Raw genomic sequence first — 12286 nt, forward strand, 5'->3', positions numbered from 1 at the left:
GTCCTGTGGGGAAGAGTTCCCTAATAGGCCCCAGCGGACACAGAGCTCTGACTGTGAACCCCACAGCAGGACACTGTCAGCACTATATACAGACCTGTCTCAGAGAAAGCCTGAGAAAGTGAGCTTTTGCTTGAAAATCCTAAAAAGACTCCCTCTTTTTACCAACTTTGGAATACTAACAAGATAGAATATTTGCACTGTCAAACTAGGACTTTCCTTTGTTAATGTGTGTCATCACAAAACATATACAGTAGCTAAGAGGAAACTCTTTTGGTTTATACAAATCAAGGACATTTTGAGCTTTATCTAACAAACAACTTGAAACTTGAAATTTTTACCTTTATTGTGTAGAAGTTAAGGAGACCAGATTTCTAAAATGGAAATAGGGGACATTTCCTAGTTCACTGGTCATGATGCAATTGAAATGTAGCGCTGTATGTTATTGTAGAATAAACCTTGACAGCACCAAAACGATCCCACTTATTATACGAGTACTTTCCACATAAGTAACAAACTATTGGTTTGAGTTGAAATATTTTAGCAGCATAATGTATGGGATAATGTCATACCAAATATTACACCGTTTTTCACCAAATAAATAATTATGTGGATAGAAAAATTTATCTGTTTTACCTGTTTATAATGTTACAGTCCCTCACAAAACAATTCAATTGAACTTTGAACCTCACAACAATTGTATATTTGCAGGCTGTTTTAGACGAAAACTTAGACTGTCCTCAGAAAACGGAGCCATCTGGTCACTACAGTATAAGTGACCAGGGGTTTATACCATGATGGTGGCTGAACAAACTCGAATTTACTTTAGAGTTGAAAAAAATCAAACCAATCCAATCATGTTTTGTTGGCGATATGACATTCATCCTCAACTTTGCATGACATCAGTAGTAACCAGCCAATCACATGCCTTAAAACAATAGAGGAACTATGATTCATTTCTTGTGAAAGTTATCACGATTCACTTCTCTCCTCTGCAGAAGACTGGAAGAGATTGGAAAATGTGAAGAATTTAAATGCACTAACATAGCAAGAAGAAAAGACTTGTCAAGGAAAGTGAGTGTATGTTTTTTTTTTTTGATTTTATTTTTTTATGTTTTCTATGTTGTTTTGGTTAATTTGGAGGAATATGGTGTGGTTTAATTTTGTGTTGAATTGAGCTTATTTTATTTTATACTGAAACTTACCTGGCTAGCCAGTTAAACCGGCTACATGGCATAGGCCTCAGAAGACTTGGTGGTGGGCTCTTTTGACTGGGCCATTAAGCAACCACCTAACATCCACTAACACCCTCAAAACGTCCCTGAACCCCCTAACAATTTCATAATAATGTGCTAAAAAAACTAAAACATCTTAGCAATTGCATAGCAAAGCTCTGTCAACCCAGATGTCACAAAAAGTTCAATTCGAGATTCTTATTCAAGTTTTGTTGTCATAAACATAGGTTGGAATTGCTTAAAAAAGTGAAAAACAAAAAGATGTATTTATCAATGTTCTTAAAGACTGTTAGGTCTATAATGAACAGCCTGTGTACTTGGAGACTGGCTAAATGTTAAATGGCCATTAAGTGGGCACTCAGCCCTAGTGCCTCATGGGATTAACTCCGTGTTTACTGAGAACAGCACAGTCTCCACTGCCCACTGACTTTTAGAAAATCACCCCAAATCCATTCTCACCACAGCAGGAATCACACAAAAGAAGTTTATCCCTAAGACGGTGCAAGAATCCAAACACAGACATTACCTAGGAGAAAATCTGCCAGCGGCGGCAGACGTAGAGAGATGTGTGGAGTTCAGATAGATGTTGATAAATTGGATTACAGGTTTATATGGTATTTATGTGCATCAGACTCAAGTATAGAGCAGCTGAAAGGCTTCCGGACAAAATGATAGAGATTAATCATGACTGAACCCGATGTACCTCTTTAAAGGGATAGTTCACACAAAAATGAAAATTCTGTCATCATTTACTTGCCCTCTTGTCATTCCAAACCTGTATGAGTTGCTTTCTTATGTTGAACATAAAAGAAGATATTTTGAAGATTGCTGGTAATCAAACAGTTGGTGGTTGCCATTGACTTCCATAGTAGGAAAAAAATACTATGGAAATCAGTTGTCTTTAGAGGGTTATTCTGTTAAAGGGTTAGTTCACCCAAAATGGAAATTCAGTCATCATTTTCTCATCCTTGCATTGCTCCAAAACTATTTTTTTATTATTATTTTTATTTTATTTTTTATTTTTGGTGCACTGTAAAATTCCCAGCATGACTTCATATCATGAACATATCATTTGAAATAATGTCACACATTACAGGTCGGTCTCAATAAGTTAGAATGCCGTGGAAATGTTCATTTATTTCAGTAATTCAACTCAAATTGTGATACACACAGACTGAAGTAGTTTAAGTCTTTGGTTCTTTTAATTGTGATGATTTTGGCTCACATTTAACAAAATCCCACCAATTCACTGTCTCAACAAATTAGAATATGGTGACATGCCAATCAGCTAATCAACTCAAAACACCTGCAAACGTTTCCTGAGCCTTCAAAATGGTCTCTCAGTTTGGTTCACTAGGCTACACAATCATGGGGAAGACTGCTGATCTGACAGTTGTCCAGAAGACAATCATTGACACCCTTCACAAGGAGGGTAAGCCACAAACATTCATTGCCAAAGAAGCTGGCTGTTCACAGAGTGCTGTATCCAAGCATGTTAACAGAGAGTTGAGTGGAAGGAAAAAGTGTGGAAGAAAAAGATGCACAACCAACCGAGAGAACCGCAGCCTTATGAGGATTGTCAAGCAAAATCGATTCAAGAATTTGAGTGACTTCACAAGGAATTGACTGAGGCTGGGGTCAAAGAATCAAGAGCCACCACACACAGATGTGTCAAGGAATTTGGCTACAGTTGTCGTATTCCTCTTGTTAAGTCACTCCTGAACCACAGACAACGTCAGAGGGGTCTTACCTGGGCTAAGGAGAAGAAGAATTAGGCTGTTGCCCAGTGGTCCAAAGCCCTCTTTTCAGATGATAGCAAGTTTTGTATTTCATTTGGAAACCAAGGTCCTAGAGTCTGGAGGAAGGGTGGAGAAGCTCATAGCCCAAGTTGCTTGAAGTTTAGTGTTAAGTTTCCACAGTCTGTGATGATTTGGGGTGCAATGTCATCTGCTGGTGTGGGTCCACTGTGTTTTTTGAAAACCAAAGTCACTGCACCCGTTTACCAAGAAATTTTGGAGCATTTCATGCTTCCTTCTGCTGATCAGCTTTTTCAAGATGCTGATTTCATTTTCCAGCAGGATTTGGCACCTGCCCACACTGCCAAAAGCACCAAAAGTTAAGTTGGTTAAATGACCATGGTGTTGGTGTGCTTGACTGGCCAGCAAACTCACCAGACCTGAGCCCCATAGTGAATCTATGGAGTATTGTGAAGTGGAGGATGAGAATCAAGAGACCAAAAAATGCAGATGAGCTGAAGGCCACTGTCAAAGAAACCAGGGCATCCATACCACCTCAGAAGTGCCACAAACTGATCACCTCCATGCCACGCCGAATTGAGGCAGTAATTAAAGCAAAAGGAGATAGTGAATTAGTGGCTTTTTGTTATATGTGAGCCAAATCATTACAATTTAAAGAACCAAAGACTTAAACTACTTCAGTCTGTGTGCACTGAATTTATTTAATACACAAGTTTCACAATTTGAGTTGAATTACTTAAATGAACATTTCCACGACATTCTAATTTATTGAGATGCACCTGTAAAATATCGAAATAACATATTTTCACAAATGAATCACATTAAATATTTAGAAAATCCTATCATACACAGATGATAGATAGATAGATAGATAGATAGATAGATAGATAGATAGATAGATAGATAGATAGATAGATAGATAGATAGATAGATTTAATAAAGTTTTACTACCTGAAGCACATTTTAGCAGTGACGACACTACACCGAGTCTAGGGGGGCTATAGCCCTGTCAGAATTTTTAATAGCCCCGGTTTAAGAGCCATTTTTTTGCTGAATTTATTTTTGAGTTATCATTTTAATTTATTTTTTTAGTTTATTTTCTTATTGTTCTAGCATATTGGTCTAGTTCTCCAATGTTATATAGAGGTTTGGTGTACTGCCACATTAAAAGAACTGATACATTTGTATTTCAGCATGTTTGTGGTGTTGATGTAAAGCTTGTGTCTGATACTAGGCTCTCATCTGAGTATTTGAGTCTTTATGGATTTGCCAATTATCCGTTCCCAGTCAAGTTGGGTCACAATGAAGGAGGTCCGACCTATTTCTCTGTGAAAAGCTGCAGCAGCCTGAATAGACAGACTTCAGAGTTTTTTATTTGTGAGTTGCTGGTGAAGTTTGGTTAGAATGAATTAGTAAAAGGGCAACCCCTCTCCTATTTTTTTATATCAGATTATTTAGTAAGCCTGCATAAAAGGAAGGAAATGGTCACATCTTCATGACAAATTCAATAACACATAATTATTTGTAGGGTCCTGTGTTTGTGGAATTGCTCTTGTGTACTCCCTCTTTTTTAAATTGCATTTATATAGAAAAAAAATACTTGACTCATACATAAACATGTTAACCAAATATACCAAATTAGCTTACAAACCCAAACAGAAACCAAAAATCTTTTTTTATTGAACTTTATGCCCTTTTTTATGAACTTTGCAAAGAAAAAAATATATATATTCTCTTTTTAGCTATTCTGTTTGGTTTTATAAGCTAATTTGTATTATTTGGTTAACATGATTATGAATGACATTGAGAAGAGGGGAAGGTGAGCAATGAGTCCAAGTATTTTTGACAACTTTTTTGAAATATAATTTAAGTAAATTATGCACAACTCAATTCCAGATTATAAGAAACTATAGCCATACCGTTACTATCACATATCCAACATGTAACATCCGCCTACCTGGCAAAAATTTGATACTGTGGTGGACCAGGGATGTTGGTCTCTTGAAGGTTTCTTATTCACTACACTTTCCCTAAAATAAGCCAGCAATGAAAAAATAAATAAAAATAGTGTGAAAAGTACAGGTTGCAGTGAAAAGCATTTCTGAAGGATCACGTGACACCTGTGAAGAGTACTGAACTGGAGTCACAAAATGATGCTGAAAATTCAGCTTTGATCACAAAAAATAAATTACATTTTAAAATATATTCAAATAGGAAAACAGTTAAAATTGTCAAAAATATAACACTATATTACTGTTTTTGCTGTATTTTGGATCAAATAAACATGAAGCCTAAAGTTGGGAATTGAATCATGAATTACATTCTGCATGATAAAATATAAAGATTTCACAGTGGTCTTCTGTAAACCATGTTTTACTACATTTTATGACATGTGTGAGGACGAGCGGAGAGAGTTACCATAACATGTATTCATCTTTTTAGCACTAAATGTTATAAATTAAGTGTATCAGCCAATCATAAATCAAAAGTAAAGAAATTTCTTATACATGTTATCTAGGTGACGAGGATCACTTGTCGCTTTGTGTAAGTTCCAGTACGAAACAGCACGGGGGGCGCACCTGTTATGATTTTCCGATGGTAAAAAAAAAAATCATATGTTGTTGTATTACTTATCAATATGATATAGTTTTTGACCAGCGAATGTTTGCGAAATTTGTTTTTTTGTCCGTCATTAAAACGGCGACGGCGCCTCACATTACATTTTCATCTAGCTACAGGTTACAAACTAGTTTTTGTAGCTTATATAGACGGAGCGCGCCAGTTTTTCCTGTGGTTGGTCAGTAAATAGAAAGTTTAGAAGAACAGCATTCCTTTGAAATGTAATTATTGTATTTACGGCAATATTAATTATATTGCGAGATTAAACTCGTTAAATTTCGAAAAAAAAGTCGAAATACAATCTTGAGAATAAACTAATTTAATTTCGAGAATAAAGTCGTTGTGTTTCGAGCGAAAAAAAGTCGAAATGAAATGTAGAGAATAACGCATTCGATCAGTGTTCATTGCATAGCCTACGATCTTTCAGTAACAAAGAAATACTATAAACTTTAGCTAATTTTGACACAATAATAATTAGCACACGAACTTTAAAGAGAATTTGCAAGCGGCTAGGTCTTTTTAGGAAGAAAAAAATCAGTCCAACTTTGCGCGATGTAGTCTGGGCTACTCGGTTTTGTCCAACATGAAATGACAACCAGAGGACAAATGCAAGGTTATCGCTGGCTTCACCCCAAATGCACTCTGGCACTTGGAACAGCTATGATAAATTAAAACCGTACGTGCATTGCCATTAATGGCATGTAATGTAATGAGTTTATTCTCAAGTTTGTATTTCGACTTTTTTTCTTGAAATTTAACGAGGTTTTTTTTCTCGAAACACAACGACTTTATTCTCGATATTTAATGAGTTTTATTCTCAAGATTGTATTTCGACTTTTTTTTTCTCGAAATGTAACGAGGTTTAATCTCGAAACACCAACGACTTTATTCTCGATATTTCATGAGTATATTCTCAAGATTGTATTTTCGCCTTTTTTTCCCTCGAAATTTAATGAGTTTAATCTCAAAACACAATGACTTTATTCTCGATATTACATGATTTATTTCTCAAGATTGTATTTCGACTTTTTTTTCTCGAAAATTTAACCGCGTTTAATCTCACAATATAATGACTTTAATCTCGAGATGGTTTTATTTTTTTTTTATTATTGCTTGGCCCTAATCCTCTTCCGAGATGGTTTTATTTTTTTTTTATTATTGCTTGGCCCTAATATGAAATGCTACTGTATGCACAGGCTATTTAAGTGTTGGCTATGTATTGGCTATGACTAGATGGCAAAATGCTAGCCCTCTCTCTCTCAGGCGAACGTCCCCACATGCTCTCAGTCAGTGAGTCAGTCAGACATCAAATAAATAAAATATGAGCCTTTTTAGACATAGTGTTTAGTAGTACTTATTTAAACAACAATATATTTATTTACCCTTCGCAAAACTTTGTTCAGCTCAGCTGGTTGTCTACTGTGCGGCTGCTGTGGAACTTCAGTTGATTCAATGAATATAGAGGGGGTGGAGTTATCAGCTTACTGACAGCTTGAGGATCGAATAAGATTTACACAAGCTCGTTTTAAGAACTTTCATGTGCTAAATATTTGTAAAACAGACAGAAAGACGTAAAGGGTGACCAATAGCATTGATTAAAAAAAAAAAAAAAAAACCACCACCAAAAAAAGGGCACTTCGGAGTGTAAGGGCAAAAAGGGCATGTGCTCTGCACAGGTTGAGCCCTACCTGTGCACGTGCCTGCTGAATGGAGGAGGTGCGTGTTATTTCTCTGTGAAAAGCTGCAGCAGCCTGAATAGACAGACTTCAGAGTACAAACTACAGCCCCTAACTGCTTTGCTCCTCCATCCAACCCATAGTTAACACACTAAATAAATGCTATTATTTTGCTATAAATTCCTACATACATAAATTAATTAAAGAATAGGCTAAATATGTAAGTCTAAGCAGGTGTTTTGCAGTTATGCACAGGCATGTTTCTTTTTGTAAAAGTGATTAATTAGAATAAACAAATGAGGTTTCTCGAGACATGACTTAACATGCCATCAGTTAACTCTGAATTAAACTCATGCCCATGTGTGACGGATGAGAGTTAGAGAAGTGACACGCGCTTTGAGATCAAGAATTGCGTAACAAATGATCGATCCTTTGCATTATTCATTCTCCCACCTGTTAATTAAAAGTGCTTTACCTGATTTCCTTCGGCGTTAAGCTCCAGCGGGCTCCTGTCACAAGAGATGAGCAGGATGACACCAACACGCGAGCCTCACAAACTTTTTCACGCACTCCGTGACTGAGCGCATCACCCTCCCCTAATGTGCGCTGCAGGAGCGCTACACCAATAACTACAACGACCGTCAACCACTAAATAAACAGACGTTTGTGAGAGGATTTTATTACTTTTTTTGAAAGGAAACCTCTAATAACTTTAACTACTGTACGTGACACATTTTACATACATACATGCATGCATACAGTACAGTACATGCATAAATAAATGAATAAATAAAAATAGATAATCATAAATAGGCTACTGTAATTCAAGACATTACGGGAGATATTTTTGCGCCAGCACATTTTACAACCCTTAACAGCATTTCATTAACTTATATAATATAATATAACAACCTACTTGAGCAAACAATAATTAAATAAAACAAAATACAATACAAAAAATACAACAAACATGTTAAATAAACTACTGACAACCAAGTGTTAAAGGGATAGTTCACCTAAAAAATAATAATAATAAAATTATGTCATCATTTACACACCCTTAAATTGTCCCAACCCCATTTCTTTCTTCTGTTAAACACAAAAGAAAACATTTTGAAGAATGTTGGTAACCAAACAATTGATGGTAGCCATTAACTTTAGTTTTTCCATACTACAGAAGTCAGTGCACCGTCAACTGTTTGGTTACCCACGTATTTTATGTAAATTGATGTGCATTTTTCAGGGAAAAAATACTATAAAAGTGCATGTATAACCTTGTTGAATGTAATATAATTTTGCTGGAAGTCAAAGTCAACTAAATTTGTTTATTTAAATGTAGCTAAAATAAATTGATTGCAACCACCTATCTTTAAAATGTTTGTATATATATATATATAATTCATGTCTTCTTGATTTTTTTTTTATTTTTATTCTATTTATTTCATATTGCTTCCTATTTTACAGCACTTTGGGTCAACTTAACATGCTTTATAAATAATCTTGGCTTGGTATGACTCGATAACCTCCAACACTGTCAATCTAAGCAGTGGATACTAAACTGAAGTGAGTTCCCGTCGTTTTCACAGCCAGTCAGGTCCCTCTGAGTGCTCACTTAAAGCTGTTTAAACTAAGTCTATTTAAACTGCAGGGTCCATGGGACACTAGCGAGTGCACGGCTGCAAAGTGCTTATCCCACTGGCTCAGAATTCAGAGGCCTTGATGTGTTTGTATGCCTATGTTAGGGATTTTCTGCTCGCTTTTGCAGGCAGGGGCTGGAGGTGCTGTTCACCATTCATGTTTTCAGAATTTTTCCTCTACCAACAGGAAGGTTATGGTCGAGAGCCTTCTAAGAGATGTGTAATTTACTTTGCTTACGCAGGCTGAACATAAACTTGCAGAGGTCAACACTATGAGTTTAAGAGGGTTTTTCTGAGTGTCCCTCTGAATTATCTTCCCTGAATTACCTTTATAAGTGAATATGAATGTCCTTAGAGTGTCAGGAACCACTAATCAGAGTTAAAATGAACTCTACTACATGTAACATGCTGTAATTGCTTTTTAATCTCAGTGCAGGAGGGCAGTTAATGTCCAGCCATGCACGTAATTGGTCCTTCTGCTTTCTCTTAGTTATTACATGCAATGGCTGGACAGCTCTGTTTGAATCCTATCGCAGAAATGTTGTCATTATTCATAATGTGCAATTATAATGCTTTAAAGGATGATCTGCTTCAATATAACCCTACCTTTATTTAAGTGCAAAGTGTTTCCTCAAATTTGGTAAGTGATTGAAAATCAAGGAAAGAAGATACATGGGTTGGTAAATTCATTCTCTTCCAAACATTTTTGTCCCCTTATTCCACCCACCACCAAAAAAAAATCTACCCCTGTAATTATGGATAATGCAAATGCGTTTCTCTCCTTTGGGGTTTAGACCCCCTCTTTGTGGATTATGGTGTGTAGAAAGCCAGTTTTGCATTAGAAGGATCAGAGTGCACACGAGGGACGTTCTGAAACCTCATTCACTGCCTAGGCCACTATTGTCCTAAAAGATGCCTTTTTTGTTGTCATGGTGATGTTGACTCTGTGGAATGCACAAAGTCACTTAATGAGCTGCACCATTCGGCTCATTCCAGTGTAAATCATGTCTGATGTGTGTATTTTAAGCTGGTACACATCATTCAGGAAAAAGGGTCTCTTCTACGTTTAACAAAACCTTTTATCTTATCTAAAGACATTTCTGCATTTGGAGTATCTCTGAGATGTTGCAGTGAGTTTAGCAAGGGCTGTTTTGCATTTCTTTGAACTGTAACCTTCAGTGCACTACTTTGCTGCTTTTTAGTAAAGCACAAAGACCAAAAATATGCAGTAAAGTTTTAATTGTTGATGAAATGGGGGGGGGGGTAGAAATTCAATTTAATTATACAATGAAAGAATGAAAGATTTGAAAGAGTATTTTATAAGCCAACAAAACAGATGTCACAGGATCGGACAGGGTAGGATTCTTTTTGAAAGATATATATAAATTGAAATTAATAAATATAGAACATTTAAAACACATTTAACATTTTGGCCAAAAAAACTTGCCCCAATCTATGGCAGCCCATTTTCACCACTGAATAAAATAGGTAATTGCAACTTTTTATATCACAATTCTGACTTTTTCACGCAAATGCATGTTTATGTCTTGCAATTCTTTTTTCTCAGAATTGTAAGATAATTTCATATTGTGATACTGTATGATTCGTCTTTTGGAACACAATTTAAGATATTTTGGATGAAAACCGGGAGGCCTGTCCCATAGACTGCCAAGTAAATTACACTGTCATGGTCCAGAAAAGTATGAAAGACATCATCAGAATACTCCATCTGCCATCAGTGGTTCAACTGTAACGTTACGAAGCAACGAGAATACTTTTTGTAAGTGAAGAAAACAAAACCAATGACTTTATTCAACAATTCCTTTGTCAACAGTCTCCTCTGTGTCTCTCCATATCACCATATGCTGCGTATGCTCTACTGTTGACAAAGAAATTGTTGAATAAAGTCGTTATTTTTGTTTTCTTCACTTACAAAAAGTATTTTCGTCGCTTTATAACGTTACGATTGAACCACTGATGGCAGATGGACTATTCTGACAATGTCTTTCATTCTTTTCTGGACCTTGACAGTGTATTTTACGAGCGAAGCTTTTACGGGTTTGGAACGACATGGGGGTAAGTGATCAATGACAAAATTTCATTTTGGGGTGGAGTATCCCTTTAAGTCAGAATAAAGGGATATAAACTCGCAGTTGCGAGAAATAAAATAAATAAGCCTAAAGAGTTTATATCTTCCAATTCTGAGGAAAAAACATCACAATTGCGAGATATAAACTCTAAATTCTGATAATAAAAAAGTCATAAGTGTGAGTTTAACACATAACACCTGTTACATCTAACTGTTTTGATAATATTTCATTTTTAGATAAGAATTTCAATATGGTGTCACTATAGAAATGTAGCAAATTGCTTTATTATGTTAGGCTTTGAACTTTATATTAACGGTTTTGAAATTAGTATGTAAGTGTGCAAATTGGCTTGTAGGTACATAGAGTTTTTGGCAGTGGTTGTCTGACTGAGAAGGAAAAGAAATCATGCAATTTGAGAGATGTAATCACTGAATATATTTTGTTCTAAAACAATGAAAATAATACAGTTTAGCACACACAGACTTCTGTTGTGCTCACTGTTTGAAGAAGAGTTTTGGAAAAAGTGTCAAAAACATTGAGATATTGGTTTAAATAAATGCCTTGCCTCCAGTAATATAGTACTGCCCTCTAGTGTAAGTGTAAGAAACAAACCACACGAGCAGCATGGGAGCACTTGAGCATGTACAGCACATCACAGACACAGCACTTACATTCAGTTTTAACAATCACACATGCCTACAACATACTAGAACTGCTCAAGGCTTTAGTAAGAGCAGGCTGCTGTTAGAGATAACACAGTCAGGAGACTCACGGTGCCTGCAGAGTCTCTGATGGCGCTTGGCATGTCTCACTCACTCATGTAGAGAAGGACGGAGAGCTGAATGTGGGTTTAGACAAGGCTGTTGAAGCTTTTCAAACCTCTGGCACTGTGATGAGACAGAGAAGTGGAAAACAGCATAGACAAGGTAATATTAAAAGTGTACTCAAGTCATTTTCCCTTTTAAATATATATATATATATATATATTATATATATAGATATATATATATATAAAATTTTTTTTTTTTATTTGTTTATTTTTTTTTTTTAATAATGTGCACTCATATGAGATGCAAGGGTCAAGTCATAAAAGAAAATACATGGAGCAATTTGAATGTTACTGGTCACTTTATTTCAAATAATATATTGATACTGTAGATTGATAAACCTTACACTTTTACAAATACAAGACCTTTTTTAGAGAAAAAAAAAATTGTAACTTTGAAAATGTGTTTATTGATAAATGCAAGCAATCAAATTCAAGTAACCAAGACA

General features: G+C 35.7%; 1 protein-coding gene across 1 annotated transcript in view; it reads right to left on the minus strand.

Moving 5' to 3' along the window:
- The window catches only part of LOC109048242 (neural cell adhesion molecule L1-like protein), a 53911-nt gene extending 46035 nt beyond the window's left edge, over window positions 1–7876 (minus strand). The window contains exon 1 of the mRNA XM_042750354.1: window positions 7760–7876. The gene's annotated coding sequence lies outside the window, so the exon portion shown is untranslated. The remainder of the gene's footprint in view (window positions 1–7759) is intronic.
- Window positions 7877–12286: the final 4410 nt, after the last annotated feature.

The sequence above is a fragment of the Cyprinus carpio genome, chromosome B23, assembly GCF_018340385.1.
Source record: "Cyprinus carpio isolate SPL01 chromosome B23, ASM1834038v1, whole genome shotgun sequence".
NCBI lineage: Eukaryota > Metazoa > Chordata > Actinopteri > Cypriniformes > Cyprinidae > Cyprinus > Cyprinus carpio.